Source organism: Sceloporus undulatus, chromosome 1, assembly GCF_019175285.1.
Source record: "Sceloporus undulatus isolate JIND9_A2432 ecotype Alabama chromosome 1, SceUnd_v1.1, whole genome shotgun sequence".
In the NCBI taxonomy this organism is placed as follows: domain Eukaryota; kingdom Metazoa; phylum Chordata; class Lepidosauria; order Squamata; family Phrynosomatidae; genus Sceloporus; species Sceloporus undulatus.
In genome coordinates this window covers 128731458-128737457 of record NC_056522.1, presented here as the reverse complement: position 1 = coordinate 128737457, position 6000 = coordinate 128731458, and the positions used below count along the sequence as shown (strand labels likewise).

Genomic DNA, 6000 nt, shown 5'->3' with positions numbered 1-6000 from the left:
CACCCTGGCTTTATGTGATGAGCTTTAAAAAGGCAAGCCAAATACCAGCTATCCACTGTTCTCCGCAGCATCTGTGCCATAAATAAGTGCATTCCCATGGTTGGTTGATTTTAAATGTATGATAAAGTATATAAAATTAATGAGATGTGGCTACGTTTAACACGCAGAGTAGGGTGTGTGTGTGTTGTTGGGGAGGGGGGAGATGAGAGAATCTGCTCCCCTGCTGTTGTGCTAGTATCATGTACTGTACTTCAGAGTCAGCACGTTGAAACCAGACACCCTTTCATTCATGCAGTCAAACTCAGGCACTCTTATCTGTGACACAGCTTTAGACAATCCATACCTAACCCTTTTAATATTATTACCAGATTTGCAACCTATTAGCATATGTTTTTTTCACAAAAAAGAAAAAAGAAAAAAAAGAGTGCCAAAACTGGGGGCTGCCCTGTCTTACAGTTGTATTCTGCTTGCTGAGTGGGAGGGTCATGCTGTGTGAGACTAATAAGGACAGAGCTGCATCCCCTTCTCCCTCTCTTAAGAGACTCCAGCAACTCCTCAGCAACTACAGCAGATTTGTACAGGCATTTGCTGTGCTTCTGGGGGAACTTAATAAATAAAAATTGAAGGTAAGAACCTGTCTCTTTTTTATTTTTGTCATCCAGTGATCTACACCCATTCTATCCCACAAGTATGATGTGGTCTGCTGCTTGATCGGGTTTCCCCCCCCTGTGTTTGTTAGTATTAACTGAGCCCTCTATAAATTGTGCTATCGATTGTATGCTGATGTATAGATAGAAGGCGTTCTGTGCTTATTCTGCTGTACAGCATTTTTAGCGTCAGAATTGGAGAACAGGTACATGTTTGTATGAATCCACTAGCTTTAAAGCAATATTTTGTTCTTTATGCAATCAAGGTTAGACATGTACAGATTGATAACAGTGAAAAGGAAGCTTGTGAATAGTTTTTGTTCAGGGTTTAAATATACAAAATGAAATATTCCTGAGTGAGTGTTGATGTGTGTGTTGCTCTATCCAGATAGAGGCCATTACCTTGAAATGTGTATGTGAATAATAGGTATGGGTACAGAGGGAAAGAAAAGAAAGTCTTATTGGGATGCTTAAATTCTAAAGGGTTGGGGTTTCCATAAGAGACTATAGTGCTGCTGTGTTCTAAGATTAAAAATAAAAACACCCTCTTCTTTGCTTCTCCCTTTGCTGTCAGGGATATTTTAAATGGAGTTCGTATCTTTTGGGCCGAGAGAATGATTTCCCCTTCCAGGTACACACCTAAGCAACAAAGTGTTTTACCTCTTGTAAATGAATGACAAACACACTCAGAATGCATGTGCCATTAAATGCCTTGTTTAGGTTAATTCTGAGTGGAAATTATTTCCACATCTATATTTTTTCTGAATGCTTATATGTTTTGTTATATTGCTGTTGTGCATAATCACATACACATTCGAACCAAATTTAATGGGTTTTGAAAGTCACATTAACGTGCAACAAGAGAGATTTTTAAACACAATTAAAATTCTTTGAAGTTGCTGATGTCTGGTTGGATTCTTTTTAAAGAAAAATAAGATGTGTTAGACGACTTGACTAAGAATATTTTAAGGTGTGGCTTCATCACAGTTTTACTTTCTACCACATCTCAGAACTTCTAAAATGGCCATCTAAACATTTCTCTCTTGTGAGTAGTGTGTGAAGTGGTTAAAGCTAATGGGTGTCCACTGTTGGTGAAGTGAATGTTGGTTAAGTTCTTGTTTGGCCAGTAGGAGAGGTAGTAGAAAAAAGAAAAGCGAGTGCCCTTGTGATAGTGTTTCTCTTGCCAGCATTTGCAAGGTGCAAGCCTATCTGAAGACTCCATTGTATATGCTCTTTTGATGGTATCATGACTCTTATCCAAGAAGGAGCTAAGTGTGGCCTGAGACTTCATACAATGCTTAAAGACTGTTTTTGTGGCCCTCAATCCTTCCAGAGTCCCTGGTCTACTCTTTTTGAAAATGACATACAGACAGAAGGTGAATTCCATATCCTGGAATGACCCAGAATTGTGTTTAGCATAAGCACAAAAATCCCACCTGTTTTTCAAAACTAGAAGTGAACTTTGGCCACATTTTATGCCATTGTTGTTTGGCACAGTTTTGTGTAGTTGCAGGATCTCAAAAGCAGAATATTGGCCCCTTATCCAGTGTAATAGCCCACACCTGCTCTAGCCAAGTTTCTTCTCATTTTACTGTCTGCCTCTATTAATTGCAAGGATATATCAGACCCAATGGGAGAAGAGGTAAGAAGCATTAGCCCCCTTCTCCTCCTGCATTGTCTTCCTTCTTATGTTTTCAGGCATTTTCTCAAAAGTGACTTAGGTTTTAAATAAATATGGCTTTGGACATAGACTTAGGGGGGTGTAAATCCACTGTTGTGCTAGCTGATATCCTCAAGTATGTCCTTTTCTTCCCTTTCCCATTATAACCATTTCGTCCACCCTCAAAGCCTTTTCCAGGATGGGGAATTGGCCTCTTCCAGGTTCCAGTAACCAAAGAGGTTTTGTCAGTGGTATAACCCCTTTGCATTTTCCTACAGCATGAGCCTGTGTTTTGTTTCCTTCCCGCTATGGCTAAATACAAACATGTGAATTGTACATTTCAAGAGGATTCTTAATCCATAGCTCCATTATGTTCCTTCAAATGGTATACCTTGCATGACTGCAGCCTTCCTGCATTTTGACCGTAGGGTTACTTTGTAACATTCAAATGCCTCTGGTGAGAGCATTACAGGATGCAGTTTCCCAATGGAAAAGGTGTTGGGTGTTGCTAATCAGGATGTGAAAGGCTTAAAATAGAAATGCCAAAGTCCTATACGATTTGTAAGCAGATCAGCAACCACAACAAGCTGCACTAGCTACGGGCTCTCACATGACCTGCAAATAGGGTTGCCATCTTTTTTTGTTAGCTTTGCTATCTCTTTACAGGTCTTTAGCAACAGTCTGACACACAGATATTTAGTAGGTAAAAACTTTCTATCATGGAAAGAAATGGCAGAGCAATAGTCAGGCTGCTATTAAAGAACAGGAGTGGGCCAGCCAAAATATTACACATGCTGAAGGATCACAACAATCTTATTCAGATGACTCAGTCACACTTTTTGTTGGCGCATATTTACACATTTAAGACTTTGCCTACATTTGTTGTGGTGGTGGTGGTGGTGTGCCTACAAGTCAGTTCCAACTTATGGTGACTCTCAGGCAAACCTTTCATGGGGTTTTGTTCGCAGGTTTTGTTCAGAGGAGGTCTGCCATTGCCTTCCTCTGAGGCTGAGAGCACATGACTTGCCCAAGTGGCTTTCCTGGCTGTGGGGAATTGAACCCTGGTCTCCAACACTCAAACCACTATGCCACACTGGCTCTCCTACCTAGATTTATCCTTAGTAACCTGCTATAAAACAAAGTATATAGGGATAATGTGGACTTTATTACTTCATCTTCACATGAGGATTGTCTTTTCTGGATGACTTCTCTAAAAATGAAAAAAAAAAAAATTAGCACATCAGGGAGAATTTCTAGCCCAGCATAACAAGAGTTTCTCATTTTCCGGTTGTTTATATGCAATGAATATTTTGCAGGGTGTGGGCGGATGTTAAACATAGAACATTGTTAAAACATGAGACCTCCCTGCCCTTGTAGTTTGAAAACAGTCATTTCATCTAGCTCCACATTCTGCTACCTCTTTTCTGCCTCAGCCTGCAACCTGTGTAGACCAGAGGTAGTTGAGAATTTCTCTCATTTGTACACTCAGAGTAGGTCATGTCACCAACTCTGAGGTAATTCTTTCTTCTTCTTCCCAGGGCAAATGTTTCTGAGTAGAGATTGTTATTCATGTGGATGTGATATAGGTCTGGACAATGTATATAAAGTGGCTTTGGAATGGATGAGGTTCTTGTGAAGACTGTGGTATAGCACAAATAAAGGTCCTTACCAGGATGCGTGTGAAAGGAAGGAAGAGAAGGGTGTGGTGGAAGGAGGCACATGGCCCATCCTAACTATAGCCCTGTTACTTTAGGGCTTGACAGATTCAGTCAACTTGATGGAAATTAACAACCTAAATTAGCTTTGTTTAGGACTGGCCAACTTCTAATTTGCTAGACTCTGTGGCTCTTCTGAGCGCCCTGGGGAGGTGGTCAAGTACATAAATGAGACCCTCCCTCTTTGCACGCAATTGTGAAATGAATGCCAATGCTGGCACAAGGGTTGTAAAGAAAGAGAGAAAGAGAGAGGCTGGCTGGTAGAGCATTTTTCCTATCCAACTTTGGTCATTGGGTGCCTGAGAGCCTGGGGGGGAGGAGGAAAGGGCACTCAAAGAGGAGCAAACACTGACATGTGTTGGAGCATGATGCTAGGCTAGACATAAAAGGAAGGCGGGAAATCATCAAGCACCTGCCTGCAGATTCCAGACCAGCTAAGGCAGTAGATACACATCATGCATTTCTTTTGAACCCGTCAGAGCAGAGCTTTGAAATCTCTTTCCAATAGCAGGCTTCAAAAATGACAAGTAACCCTCAAGAACAGGGTTACTAGGTTGCTTCCTGCCCCACTCCAGTCCACTGCGCAATTCCTTTAATTAAAAGTGGGGTGGAGAAGGACACTGAAGAAGAAATTCAGCAGGTGAGCTTCTTGTCTTCCCTACCCAGAGATGTGGTAATATGAAAAGCTTTACCTGCTGACATGAGCTATTACTTGACATGCAGCTGCTGAATGCACATTCATTCTCTAGCCTGGGGAAAAGGTGACGTCCCCGCCAAAGAATACCTCTGTGCATAGGCAGATTTGCTTTCTTCTCTCTCTCCCAAGTAATCGAACACACAACTGATTCCGCTAGGGGGGGAGAATATTGGGGCTGTATTCCATAACTATGGATCAAATATAAATTTTGGAATTTTCAGTGTTAGAAATAAGTATCCAGTGGCCAGTGCACTGTGAGTTATATGTACAGTGGGCCCTTGGTATCCTTTTGGGTTTGTTTCCAGGGACACCCCCCCCCCATGGATATCCAAATCCGTGGATGATCAAATCTTATTAAATATAATGGCATAAAATGGTGTTCCTTATATTAAAGGGAAAAGTCAAGCTTTACTTTTTGGATTTTATATCTTTTTGGAATATTTTCAAACTGTGGATGGTTAAACCAGTGGATAATCTATCGATATGGAGGACCATATAGCTCTCTTGGGTGGTGAATAGACCATCATTTTAATATATACCTCCTTCCCACCCAGATGCCAATCAGTGCGGTTTATATACTTACTTTTATTTTGGTTTCCTTTAAAAATAGCAAATTAGTCTACACAAATAAAAATATGGTCAAACAATTAAATCATACAAATAAACTTTGCTCAATCTCTTAAACTAATAAAGGTAATAATCTCTTGCAGGTAGTTTTCCCAGGCAAAGTAGTGGACAGATTTTACTGTCATTTTCAACTCTGAGAAGTTAATTTTGAACACAGATTGGATTTCCACTTTCCTCTCCTTCCAATATGCAAATATTTACATACAACTCAGTGTTGTCAGCGGCTTTAGCATTCCTTTGCCAGTCCTGCCAATATCTGCAAAAGGTTAGCAGTGCTGAAAAATTAAAGTTTACTTGAACTTAGGGCTTGAATCCAATGTCATGCTACAAGACATGTGTATGTGTGACAGGAGTTGCTTCCTTGCCACAGCCCTCTATCCCACCTCAGAAATTCTCTAGAGGATTCCCCAGTGCTCCAGAGTATTTCTTAATGATCCAGAGTGTGTGATAAGGACATACAAGAACCATAGTTTTGCTTGCTGAAGCAGTTCCATCAGTAGGATTCCAGTGTTGGGTTCTGCCTGCATTGTTGACATGGATGGATTGAACCAATTTGTTGTTGTTGTGTACCTTGAACTGGTTTCCGGCTTATGATGACCCAATGACAAATGTATCATGGGGTTCTCTTGGCAAGCTTTAATCAGAGAGGGTTTG

General features: G+C 40.8%; 1 protein-coding gene across 2 annotated transcripts in view; it reads left to right on the top strand.

Annotated features, from left to right (window-relative positions):
* The first annotated feature begins 545 nt into the window (after positions 1-545).
* Positions 546-6000, top strand: part of LOC121918882 (collagen alpha-1(XIX) chain-like) — a 134787-nt gene continuing 129332 nt past the window's right edge. For both annotated transcript variants that reach the window (XM_042444900.1, XM_042444899.1), the window contains exon 1: positions 546-626. The gene's annotated coding sequence lies outside the window, so the exon portion shown is untranslated. The remainder of the gene's footprint in view (positions 627-6000) is intronic.